We start from the raw sequence: 13,736 nt of genomic DNA on the forward strand, positions 1-13,736 counted from the left end.
CTGAAGCCTATGATGTTGCATTTCACAAGGCTAAACAGGCATTGCTAAATTCAGAGGTTCTGACGCATTTTGATCCGTCCTTATCTCTACAATTGGCCTGCGATGCCTCCCTTTATGGAGTGGGAGCGGTCATGTCACACATTATGCCTTTGGGAGAGGAGAGACCCATTGCTTTTGCCTCACGCACCCCTTAAGCAAAGCAGAAACTATGCCCAAATCGAACGTGAAGCATTAGGAATTATTTTCGGAATTTGGAAATTTCACCTGTACTTGTTTGGACAGAAGTTCATACTTCTCATTGACCGTCGACCTTTAACATCAATTTTTGGACCATGCACAGGCATTCCACCATTGGCTGCTAGTCGTATGCACCAATGGGTATTGTTGCTTGCTTCACACACACATGAGATCAAATATCGAAATCCACTCTGCAGTGCAACACAGATGGTCTCTCAAGGCTACTTTTACCAGTTAAACATCAAGATATTGGCCAGAAAGAAATCTTCTACTTTGAACAGGTAGAGAACACACCCATCACTGCTACTCAAGTAAAGAAGGCAACTCGTGTTATGGACCTAGTGATGCATGGAAAACAGGGTTACTTACCAGTAACTGTTGTTCTTCGAGATGTGTTGCTCATATCCATTCCATTACAGGTGAGTGTGCGCCCTGTGCACTGGTTCCCAGAATCTTTTTGCCCTTAGCAAGCCCCATAAGGCCAGCTCCGGTGCCCCCTGGAGTGCCGTGCTCATGCCACGGTATATCAGGCGCCGCCGGCCTTGAGGGCCCTCAGTTCCTTCTTTCTGCCGACTCTGACAGCGGGAATGGAGGGCAAGTGTGAAATGGATATGAGCAACACATCTCAAAAAACAACAGTTACTGGTAAGTAACCCTGTTTTCTACTTCGAGTGATTGCTCATATCCATTCCAGTATAGGTGATTAAATAGCCATACCTTGGAGGTGGGTAGGAGTCAGTGTCTAGCCGCTCTCGCCAGCACGGCTCTGCCGAAGCCTGCGTCCTCTCTCGCTTGCTGCACGATAGCATAGTGGGATGTGAAGGTGTGGACCGATGACCAGGTCACTGCTCTGCAGATGTCCTGCAGGGGCACATGCTCCAGGAAGACCACAGTTGAGGCCTGGGCTCTGGTTGAGTGTGCCGTCACAGCTCCTGGAAGCGGCACCTTCACCTGCTCGTAGCAGGTCCTGATGCAGGCAGTGATCCAGGTGGAGATCATAGAATCATAGAATCATAGAATATTAGAGTTGGAAGGGACCTCAGGAGGTCATCTAGTCCAACCCCCTGCTCAAAGCAGGACTAACCTCAGCTATATCATCCCAACCAGGGCTTTGTCAAGCCTCAGCTTAAAAACCTCTAAGGATGGAGATTCCACCACCTCCCTAGGTAACCCATTCCAGTGCTTCACCACCCTCCTAGTAAAAAACTTTTTCCTAATGTCCAACCTAGCCCTCCCGCCCTGCAACTTGAGACCATTGCTCCTTGTTCTGTCATCTGCCACCACTGAGAACAGCCTAGCCCCATCCTCCCTGGAACCCCCTTTCAGGTAGTTAAAGGCTGCTATCAAATCCCCCCTCATTCTTCTCTTTTGCAGACTAAACAAGCCCAGTTCCCTCAGCCTCTCCTCATAAGTCCTGTGCTCCAGCCCCCTAATCATTTTGGTTGCCCTCCGCTGCACTCTCTCCAACTTGTCCACATCCTTTTTGTAGTGGGGGGCCCAAAACTGGACACAATATTCTAAATGTGGCCTCACCAATGCCGAATAGAGGGGAATAATCACTTCCCGTGACCTGCTGGCAATGCCCCTCCTAATGCAGCCCAATATGCCATTAGCCTTCTTGACAACCAGGGCACACTGCTGACTCATATCCAGCTTTTAATCCACCGTTACCCCCAGGTCCTTTTCTGCAGAGCTGCTGCCCAGCTCGTCGGTCCCCAGTCTATAGCTGTGCATGGGATTCTTCCTTCCTAAGTGGAGGACTCTGCACTTGTCCTTGTTGAACCTCATTAGATTTCTTTTGGCCCAATCCTCCAGTTTGTTTAGGTCACTCTGTATCCTATCCCTACCTTCCAGGGTATCTACCACTCCCCCCAGCTTAGTGTCATCCGCAAACTTGCTGAGGGTGCAATCTACCGCATCCTCCAGATCATTAATAAAGATGTTGAACAAAACCGGCCCCAGGACCGACCCCTGGGGAACTCCGCTTGTGACCGGTTGCCAGCTAGACATGGAGCCATTGATCACTACTCGTTGAGCCCTATGCTCTAGCCAGTTCTCTATCCATTTTATAGTCCATTCATCCAACCCATACTTCTTTAACTTGCTGATAAGAATACTGTGTGAGACAGTATCAAGAGCTTTGCTAAAGTCAAGGTATATCACATCCACCGCCTTCCCTACATCCACAGAGCCAGTCACCTCATCATAGAAAGCAATCAGGTTGGTCAGGCATGACTTTCCCTTAGTGAATCCGTGTTGACTGTTCCTGATCACCTTCCTCTCCTCCAAGTGCCTTAAAATGGATTCCTGCGCTGGGTGGAGACAGGTGAGCCCTTCATCTGGTCCGCCACTGCTACAAATAGCTGCGTTGACTTCCAGAATGGCCTCGTCTGCTCTGTGTAGTAGGCCAGGGCCCGTCTCACGTCTAGCGAGTGCCATCTCCGCTCCTCCTCCAAATCATGCGGTTTAGGAAAGAACACAGGGAGAAAGATATCCTGGTTATAGTGAAACTGAGACACCACTTTAGGCAGGAAGGCCGGGTGGGGTCTCAGCCGCACCTTGTCTTTATAGAAGACAGTGTAGGGGGGCTCTGAGGTCAAGGCCCTAATCTCAGAGATCCTTCTAGCCGATGTAATGGCCACCTGGAAGGCTACCTTCCAGGAGAGGACAAGCGATCGGCATGTAGCCATAGGTTCGAAGGGGGGTCCCGTCAGTGTGGTGAGGACCAGGTTCAAATCCCAGGGAGGCACCGAGTCACGGACCTGCGGATATAGCCTCTCAATCCCTTTGAGGAACATGAGAGACATAGGGTGCAAGAACAGCGACCTCCCCTCCAACGGCTGGTGGAAGGCCAAGATGGCCACCACGTGTACCCTCAGGGAGGCCAGGCCCAGGCCCTGCAGCTTTAGGTGCAGCAGGTACTCCAAGATCACCTGTATGCGCAAGCAGCTCGGTGGGATACCCTGGGACTCCGCCCAACAGGTAAACCGCTTCCACTTGGCCCGGTACACCATCTGAGTGGAAGGTTTTCTGCTACCCAGCAGAACTTGTTGGACCTGCACCGTCAGCCACAGAGTCTCCATGCTGTCAGGTGGAGGGAGTCCAGGCCCGGGTGTAGCAGGCGCCCCTGGTCCTGGGAGAGCAGGTCATAACGCTTCGGGAGCGGTATTGGCGTGGTGATGGACAGGTCCAATAGCATACTGAACCAATGCTGTCTCGGCCAGGCCGGGGCGATCAGAATGACATCCGCCTTGTCCCTCTTGATCTTCAAGAGTACCTTGGGCATCAACGGAATGGGGGGAAATGCATACATCAGGGTCCTTGTCCAGTCTATGAGGAACGCGTAGGAGATGGAGCCTGGCTCGCGACCCCGGAACGAGCAGAACCTCAAGCACTTCTTGTTCCAGGACGACGCGAACAGGTCCAGTTGGGAAACACCCCACTTGCGGAAAATGGAAGTCACCACCTCCGGGTGCAGTGACCAGTCATAGCGGGGTAGAAATGACTTGCTGAGGTTGTCCGCCTCGTCGTTCCTGACCCCTGGGAGGTGAGAGGTAGATATGTGGAAGTCGTGCCTCACCACAAGGTCCCAAAGTTGAATGGCCTCCTGGCAAAGAGCTGAGAAGCGGGCCCCCCCTTGCCTATTTATGTAAAACATGGCCGCTGTGTTGTCTATCAGGACCTGCACCATCCTGCCCTTCAGGAATCTGAGGAACACCTTGCAGGCCAGACGGACTGCCCTGAGCTGCTGGACGTTGATGTGGAGGCACTGCTCCTGCACTGACCAGAGTCCCTGGATGCTGAGGTCGTTGCTGATGTGGGCCCCCCCAACCTACATCCGAGGTGTCTGTAATACGAGTTATTGAGGGTGTCAAGTCTCTTAAGGGAACACCCCTCAGTACCTCCCCTGGTCCCTCCACCAATCCAGGGAGGACAGTACCTGAGTGGGGACAGTGACCACTCTGCTCAATGAGTGCCTGGCTGGTGTGTATACCAAGGCCAGCCACTCCTGGAGAGGCCTGAGCTTGAGGCGAGCCAGCCTCACCACATACGTGCATGCTGCCGTGTGTCCCAACAGCTGAAGGCAGTGCCTGGCTGTCGTCGTGGGGGACCTGTGGAGATCGCTGATTATGGCGGCCATTGACTCGAAGCGAGGCTGTGGGAGGAAGGCTCTGGCCTGGATGGTCCAGGGTGGCCCCGTTAAAGTCTATGCGCTGCACCAGGGTGAGAGTGGACTTCTGCTCGTTGATGAGCAGCCCCAGTCTGGTGCATCTCGCGCAGGTGAGTGCCAGGCTGTTCCTCACATGGGCCCTGGACCTGCCCCAGATTAGCCAGTCGGGCCGCCACCACTGCCATGCACTTTGTAAAAACCCTGGGTGCGGATGAGACGCCAAAGGGCAGGGCCGAGAACTGGTAGTGGCAGCCTGCTACTACAAACCGGAGGAACCTTCTGTGACCAGGGAGGATAGTGATATGAAAATATGCGTCCTTCAGGTTGAGGGCAGCATACCAGTCCCCTGGATCTAGAGCAGGAATGATGGAGGCTAGGAAAACCATACGGAACCTGAGCGCCTGATGAAGTTGTTCAGATGGCGAAGGTCCAAAACGGGCCTCAGGCCCCCCTTTGCCTTGGGAATGAGGAAATATCGGGAGTAGAACCCCTTTCCCAAAGAGGAACCTCTTCCACCGCCCCGAGGAGGAGGAGAGAATCTACCTCTTGGATGAGGAGATGCTTGTGAGAGGGGCCCCTGAAGATGGACGGGGTAGAGTCTGAGGGGAAGGCCGAGAGTTGCAAAGCATAACCGCTGCGAACTACACCCAGGACCCAACGGTCTGAGGTAATGCTCTGCCACTCTGTGAAATATGGCTGCAGTCTGTGCACAAATGGGAGGGTTAGATCCAGAGGGATGGGGGAGGTGCCACTCTCAGGCGCACCATCAAAACTGCCGCTTGTTACCTTTGGGCGGCCCTTGCTGAGGACCCGCTTAGGAGCCTTGGCAGTCCCAGTGATTTGACTGCCTATATCTATCCTGACCCCTCCTGGGTTGAGCGGGTCGGGGAGGTGGGCTGGGTGCAGGCTGGGGCTGGCGCTGGGGACGCGGTCGGGCCTGACGCCTTGAGGCCTGCGGCGTATACAGCCCCAAAGACTTCAGGGTAACCCTGGAGTCTTTCAGGGCATGCAACTTGTCGTCCATGCGGTCCGAGAAGAGGCCAGCACCGTCGAACGGCAGGTCCTGGATTGACTACTGCACCCCTTGAGACAGCCCTGACGACTGCAGCCAGGAGCACCGTCGCATAACGATGCCTGACGCCATTGCCCTGCCAGTGGCATCCTCCGTGTCACTGGCTGACTGGAGGGCAGCTCCCGCTACTTTCACGCCCTCCTGAATGAGGATGGCAAAATCTGCTGCCTGGTCCTGAGGCAAACCCTGCACGAACCTCTGGAGGGAGGACCAGAGGTTCAGGTTGTAGCGGCCGAGGAGCGCCTGGTGGTTCGCGATCCTCAGCTGCAGGGCCCCCGTAGAATAGACCTTTTGGCTGAAAAGGTCTAATTTTTTGTTTTCTTTATTTTTGGGGGTGTTTGCCTGGGCCCTCTGCCTATCCTGCTGGTTGGCTACATCCACCACTAGCGTCCCCGGAGCGGGATGATTATAGAGGAACTCGAACCCCTCTGCTGGGACGTAATACTTCTTCTCGGTGCCCTTGGAAGAAGAGGCAACTGAAGCAGTGGTCTGCCAGAGGGCCTTGACGAGTTTTAAGACCCTCTCGTGTATGGGGAGGGTGACCCTGGATGGCCCTGCCGACTCCGATACTCCAAAGAGGGGGTCCTCCTCTTCAGAGAGCTCCTTGAGCTCAAGGTTCAAATTTTCCGCCACCCTCTTAAGTAGCTCTTGGTGAGCTTTAAAATCAGGTAGGGGTGCCTTATGGTCCCTGGCGGTCGTATCGTCCGGGGAGGAGGAGGAGGAGGACTGTGGGAGGGGCCCTGCAGAGGGACCCTCCTGGGGGTTGGATTCCTCCTCAGAGGAATGACCCTTGTCCGGCTAACTTGGAGGGGGCGGTGGCAGGTGGGCCATCGAAAAGGGGACCGACACCGTACCCTGGGCTGTCTGTGTTCCCCAGGGCCCCCAGTAGGGCCATTGCCACGGTCCCTGAGGCCATGCCAGGACCGGCCCCGGTGCCGAGTGGGAAGCATCCCGGTGAGCATGGTGCCCAGAGCTACTGAACCGGTGCCACTGGGACTTGTGGTCCCTCCCGGTCTTTTCTGATGACCTGCTCCGAGATAAAGAGGAGCAGTCTCGGCGGTGCCTGTGGTGCCGACGGGGGCGAGCGGCTGGAGGAGCTGGACGACCGCCTCCTAGGTGCCGAGGTCTTGTAGCGGCGCTTGCCTTTGGGAGACCTGGAGCGGTGCCGACCATAATGACTGCGCCCCCGCCTGGACTCTGAAGATCGAGAGCGATGACGCGGTGCCGAGGGCTCCCTCGGTACCGAGTCCTTCAGTGCCAGGCTGCGGGCTGGGGATCGGGAGTGGTGCCGATGCTCTTCGGCACCGGATGACGAGCGACGGTCCCTGCATTCCTCGGGCACCAGGATCCACTCCGGGCCGCATGCTGGGGATCTGGACCGGCGCCGGGCTCTGTTAGAGTCCCCAAGCTGGCTATGGGACCAGGACCTGGATCGGTGCCGGGCAAGCCGGTTGTTGGGAGATGGGTTCCGTACTGGGCTGCGGGCCGGGGATCTGGACTGGTGCCGAGAGGGCTGGGTCCCTTCGATCACCGGGATCCGCTCCAGGCTGCGCACCGGAGATTGGGATCGGCTTTGAGCTTGCCAGATCTCATCGGCCGCCGGGATCTGCACTGGGCTGCATGCCAGGGATCGGGACCAGCGCTGAGCATGTCTGGTCACTTCTGTCACTGAGTGGCATGCTGGGGATCGGGAGTGGTGCCGAGCGCCCCGTGACTCCTCGGCTACCGGGATCTGCGCCGGGCTGCATGCCGGGGATTGAGACTGGTGCCGTGCCTCTCTGTTGGCTGCTGGTGAGCGGGATCGGTGCAAGGCATGTTTGCAGTCGGGCGTTTGCGTCCGCACTGGGCTGCGAGTGTGATCTCGGGATCGGGACCGGTGCTGTGCTGGGCTCGGTGCCCTGGTGCGGGATCCCGAAGATTGATCCCCACGCGAGGCGGAACTGTAGCAACTTCGCTTCGCACTGGAGTCTCGAGACTGCCCTCGGTGCTGCGGTGTCGAGGAGCTTGATGACTGAGTGTCGGAGCTGGGAGGGGAGCCCGCACTCTTGACCCTCCACGACCGTCTGGTGGGAGACTTCGACTCCTGTCTCCGCCACCCAGCACGCGTTTACCCCGAGACGCTGGTCCCTGCGCCCTCGGTCGAGGGGGAGACTGAGGCATGGGCATGCCCATGAGGGGGCATGCCGCAGTGAATGCCTCTGGCATTGACGGCCCTTGCAGGGGCACTCTTTCACCCCCCAGGAGTCGGGGGAGGCTCCCTGTGAGGAGATGCCGGTGCCGGAGTACTCTCCACCGTGCGTGGCTGGGGCATCTCCCGAGTAACCCCCGGCTGTACCGGTGGCACGGGGAGTCCATATGAGCGGCCTCCTGCCGCTTCTTCCGTTTCGGTACCACAAACTGCTGTAGGGACGGTCCTGGTGCCGGTGGTGCGCTCCGCACCGAGGATACACTCGGCGCCGCAGGGGATCGAGATGGTTCTGAGTCCCGCCGGAGTGCAGACTCCATGAGCATGGCCTTCAAGCAGGCGTCCCGCTCTTTCTGAGTGCGGGGCTTGAAGGCCTTGCAAATCTGGCACCTGTCCTTACGGTGCTGCTCCCCAAGACAATGGAGGCAGTGGTCGTGAGGATCGCTCACTGGGAAAGCCTTGCTGCAGACGGCACAGGCCTTAAAACTGTTTGAGCCAGGCATGGCTCAATCCTATGCCCCGAAAGGCTAACTATCTATTGATCTAACTCTAATCTATCACTAATTAGCTTAACTGCTATACTTAACACTATGCTAACAACAACACTGAGAAACAGGGATTGCTACTTGCTGAAAAGCAAGGGGCAGATGTTCCAGCAACTGTCAACGGGCGGAAAGAAGGAACTGAGGGCCCTCAGGGCCGGCAGCGCCTGATATACCGCGGCATGAGTGCGGCATTCCAGGGGGCTCCGGAGCCGGCCCTATGGGGCTTGCTAAGGGCAAAAAAGTTCCGGGAACCAGTGCACGGGGTGCGCACTCACCTATACTGGAATGGATGAGCAATCACTCGAAGACAGAACATCTCTATGGTACTCTCAGGTCTCACCCGACCTTCTTCCCTACATGTACAGGAGGATGGAGTTATCAATCCATTCTGATTGCTTGTTGTGGGGGATGCGCATCATTATTCGATCACTACTGAGATCACAGATGTTAGAACAGCTACATTCAGGTCACTGTGGAATAGTGTGCATGAAAGAAATTGCACTAAGCTACTTTTGGTGGCCTGGCCTGGTCAGTGCCATTGAAGAGAAAGCAAGAGCTTGTATTTCATGTCAGAGTGTGAGGAATGCACCTCAGCTGGCATCCCTATACCCATGGGACTGGCCTGAAAACCCGTGGCAGCATATTCACATTGATTTTGCTAGCCCATTTGAAGGAAGCATGTTCCTGGTTGTTGTAGACGCTCACGCTAAATGGCTAGAAGTCTCTGTAATGCCGTTCACTGCTGCTGAAAGTACTATCCAGAAACTGTGTGAAATCTTTAGTCATTTCAGTCTGCCAGAACAACTTGTGAGCGACAACGGACTGCAGTTTGTCTCTCAGGAGTTTGAAAATTTTATAAAAGCAAATGGGATACATCACATCACTTCAGCACCATATCATCCATCCACCAATGGATTAGCTGAAAGGTATGCGCAGACCATGAAACAAGCTTTAAGATCTGCAAGGGGACATTCGTCCATTCAAAAGAGTCAGAACACCTTCTTACTATCCTACAGAAACACACCTCATGATACGACCAAAACGTACCCTGCCTTTCTAATGATGGGACGACAGCTGCGCACTTGCTTTGATCTGCTGAAACCTGCCAAAGCATGACAAGTTGTGCAAAGTCAACAGCAAAACAAGTCATCAGATATGCACACAGAGCAAAAGACCGAATCCTTAGTCCTGGACAGCCTGTCCTAGCTCGGCACTATGCTTCTGGAGCTAAATGGGTCCCTGCTACAGTCATCGCCCAAATAGGACCAATTTCCTACACTGTCCAGATAGCAGGTGATCTCACCTGTGTGCGGCAGGTAGATCAGTTGTTGCCAGGTCATACATGTCCCAAGGACACATCTCCAGTTGAACTGCCTGACCTCACCATTACAGGTGAGATATAAGCAAGTCAAGAGTCACCCGTTCCTGACTTCCCTTCTCCATCCACCTCTACAGCCGATACAGCCCCTCCCCTGTTCGAGTAGAAACAACATCTTCACCTGTTCGAGCTACAAGTCCTGAGCCCATTGTTAGATCTGCACCAATAACACCTTATGGTGCAAGAACACCAGAAGTCTGCCATAATCCACCTAGAGAGCGAAGGCCTCCTCAATGGCTGGATCTTTAGCTAGGGCAAACCCATGTTACGGGGCAGAATAATCCCCGGGGTTTAGTCAGGAAATGAGACGGTCTACCCTCATTCCCTAGTTTAATGTTTGCTCTGTTAAATGGGTGTTTTCGTTAAGGGGGAGGAATATGTTGTGTAATTTATGTCCTGCCTAATTGCCTAGGTTGCCATAGCAACAGAGCCTAGCATGTTGCCATAGCAACAGAGTTAGAATATTATGGGGTAGCTCAGCCAGTCCTGGTTTGTTTTAGTGTTAGTTCAATAAAGACTTTTCCTGGGTTTGCATCTCTCTGTGTTCTGTGCTGATTTCTCGCTGAAACAAGTACTTTCCAAAGATTTAACGTAACAAATCCCACCATGTTGACAATGTGTGTTTCATCAGCAAGGCTGGTGCATTTAGCTCTACCACAAACCTCTGAAGTAACTGATAGCAGGAGCGGTTTGTCATCCTGTGTGTGTTTGGAGGGGGTCACTTTTGCCAGTGGGTGCCACAGGTATTGGCTGACAGCACAGGAATAGTGAGATTTAAGAATGTTTGGCTGTAGCACAGGCTCCGATGGGGAGTGTTTTCTACTTGGACACAGCCTTTTCTGCTTGACTTTCTCCCCCTTCTGCTGGTCCTCTCCAACCTGCCCCCGTCCTGCGCCTCTTTCCACCACCCCCATGCCCCTCCACAGTGCTTTGTCCCAGGTGGAAGCCTTCTGTGCCACCAGCAAGCACTCTATGCAAATTGGTTTTGTTTTATGCAAATTGATCCACTTTTTTTGGTCAGCAAATGTTGGTAGGTGCAGTGTACACATCAGTTATTTAGGGTGACTGACCTTACAGGGCTGGTGTCATCATAAATACCTCTGTCCCTCAGGACATTCAGTTAAAGTGAAACACAAGAGCTGCAGTCCTGGTGGGGTCTGGCAATGCGCTGGTAAGGCACCCAGACGGCCTCAGCACTGCCCTACAGTGAATGACGCCATGGAGGGAGAACAGGCAATAAAGCCAATGTTTCGTTAAGCCTCCGTTTGAGTTGTGACTACAAACACCATAGGGCATTAATCATAATACATGGTTACTGCATGGCGTCACTACAGAGCAGAGTTACAGTTGTGTGGGTGTCTTAACTGTGTATTTCTATGGATTGAAATATCTGCGTTTCTTTAAGCTGAACTTTAACTTTGAATTTCCTAGGTTTATAATGCTCAGTTTGGGGCTAATTGCAGCACCCCCCTTTCCCCCTCCCATAGACTGCCCGGAATTATTAATGTCCTCTTAACCCCAGCTTACTTGTAATGTCATTTTTGTTTGGGCATATTAAGTTGTTCAGCTGCACTCACTATTCGTGTTGCAAGGGGACAAGAGTGCATGGAGCATATGGATTGGCTGCTTTAGTTTATCATTTGCATAAATTTAAATAAACAAATAGCCCAGCCCATTTTTGCTGCATATTTGCTAGCGGAGGCCTGTTTGCCCCCAACCACATGCTGTTCCATGTCAAACCCCTCCATCACCCCAGGAAAGGCTCCTCTCCACCGCCAACTGGCTCAAGGCCTCTCCTGCACTCCTTCCCTTTCTACCCTCCCCCCATTGCTGTGGCAACACTCAATGCTGGCGTGTGTGTAACAGTACCACTGACCCTGTTCTGTTCCTGTGGTGTCAGGAACCAACCAACCAACCAGCTGCCGCCAGGGAACATTTACCGACGCCTAGACAGTAAGGGCAGAAGGGCCCCGCGTGACAATTTCTCGACACTTTCCTGAGCAATTGGGCTGACCTTTGTGTTGTGCTAAAGTCTGGGCTTTCTTCCTTTTACCTGCGGATCTCGCCTGGCACAGGACTGCAGCCATAGTCCTGCCCCGTATCTCGCTCTGCACAATCCCAGGGTCTTCCCTGCTGCTTAACCCTCCGAGCTGTCACCAGGGGAACAAACCCCGAAGCTGGGCAATCGAGCCCCACCCCAGAGGGCTTTGGCCCAGTTACCATTACACAGGGAGAGGCAACGGTGGCAGGAAACGGTCCCCGCGGTGAGACGAGAGCAGAACAGCCCGGCCCCTGGCTGCAGGAGGGGACATGGGGGGTCAGACAGAGAGGGGTCTGTGCCATCCCCTGGGTCTGAGCATCCCCAGGCTACAGGAGTGGGGCGGCGGAATGGAACTTCCTGGCTTGGGCCCCGCTCTCGGTGGAAGCAGGCTCCAACTTGAGCCTGCCGTGAATGGTGAGGCCAGCAGGGTACAGAGGTGGGGCGGGAGCCTGCACTCATTTAATGACACGAGATTGATTAGCTGGGACCCACTCACCATGCTTGATCCAGTGTCCTCCCCTCTGGCGCATGGGGAGGGGGCTAGTAAAGTCATTTCATTGCCACTGTCTAAGTGTTTCCAGTTCCCTAGTCAGGCCCTGTGGGGGCGGTGGGAATGGGGCCTCCCATGGGAGCGGGGGCTTTTACTGCCCCCGTGACCTCCTGACACGAGATCAGTTCAGCAGAACTTCCCCTGGTTCCGGACAGTTCCCGGGGCTTGGGCTCTCCCACAGCTCCCGGTCCCTCCTGCCGGTCCCCATCCCATGTGCAGAGCCATGGGGCGAGCTCTGGCTGTAGTGGTGGGAGGTCTGTTGTCATTTGGATGACCAGGCCCTGTCCCAATGCCTCGGAGGGGCCGTGCAAGCCCGGCTAGCGGCACACAGCAAGAGGTCAGTGCCACGCTTACCTGGAGCCCCCTACCAAGCAGTGGAGACTTGTGGGGTTAGGTGCCTGGCTTCCTGGGGGCATTCCAAGGCCAGAGAACTCCCAGCAGGCAAAGGGGAAGAAGTCAGGCACTAATCCTGACCACCACACTCCATCTCTGCCCCTTAACACCAGCCACTTTTGCTGCCCCTTTTCCCCACCAGCCTTTGTGGCATCTCCTTCCCCTCACAGCTCTCATGCCAGCCTCAGTGGTGTTCAGTCCTCTCATTCACCCCCTAAAATCAGCCCAGCTCTGGGCTTTCTACCCCATGCCCAGTCCCCATACGTGGCTCTGCCCCTTTCCCCCATAACCCCTTAATGAGCCTCCTCTTCAGCCAAGGCTTTGCTACCAGCCCCTCAGATTCTCCAGTTCAGATCACATGCCCAGCTCTCCCCTGCTGACCTGGACGGGGCGACACCGAGCACGACCCCTGCTTGGAAGGGAACATGGTGCAGACATAGAGGGGGGATGACACCAGCTAGTGCTTGCTCAAAGGAGCAGGCAGCTCCTGTAGCCTAGGGCAGTCTGGCACCTGTCACTAAGGGCTAGCCCTTTCTCTGCGTGGCAAGATCCCATGGGGATGCTGGGTTGTCTGTGCTCCCCAAGCCCTGGCACATGGCTGAGCACAGGGTCAATGCGAGGGATGGGCCCATATGAATACCCAGCCTTTTGTTACGTACACACGCCGGAGCCAGGCTATTAGCAGGGAGAGGCCTTGTTCAGCCTGTCACCTGAAGGCAGCTGGCCCCATGGGCCCGGGAGGAGAATCCCCAGCCCTTGTCTTGGCCCCGCATGGCCAGGAAACAGCAGGCTGAGGGTCCCTGGGCTGTTACGTCATTAATGAGGATGCTGATGAGGCGTGGCCGGCACTGGCCCATTCACCAGGCCATCTATGCTCTGACTGGGCAGTGAATAAACCAGGCCGGCTCGTGCTCTCAGGCCCAGGCCTAGCCACCTTGGCCAGAATAAGCGGCTGAAGAACGGCAGCCTTACAGAAAAGACTAAGCTTTCGTTTTGGGCCCGTCCCCAAGGGCCCAGCTAACGGCCTTTGGGAAGAGCCGTGCCAGCCAGAATGGCCGCCGGGAGCTGGGCAGGGTCATTTGTTCCCTCCTTTAGAGAGCTGTGCAGAGACCGACAGAAGGAGCCCCCGCGCCTGCCAGGCTTCGCCTGGATGTTGGGTTACAT

This window comes from Emydura macquarii, unplaced genomic scaffold (genome assembly GCF_026122565.2).
Source record: "Emydura macquarii macquarii isolate MOO-44397 ecotype Brisbane River unplaced genomic scaffold, CSIRO-AGI_Emac_v2 contig_1483, whole genome shotgun sequence".
Taxonomy (NCBI): domain Eukaryota; kingdom Metazoa; phylum Chordata; order Testudines; family Chelidae; genus Emydura; species Emydura macquarii.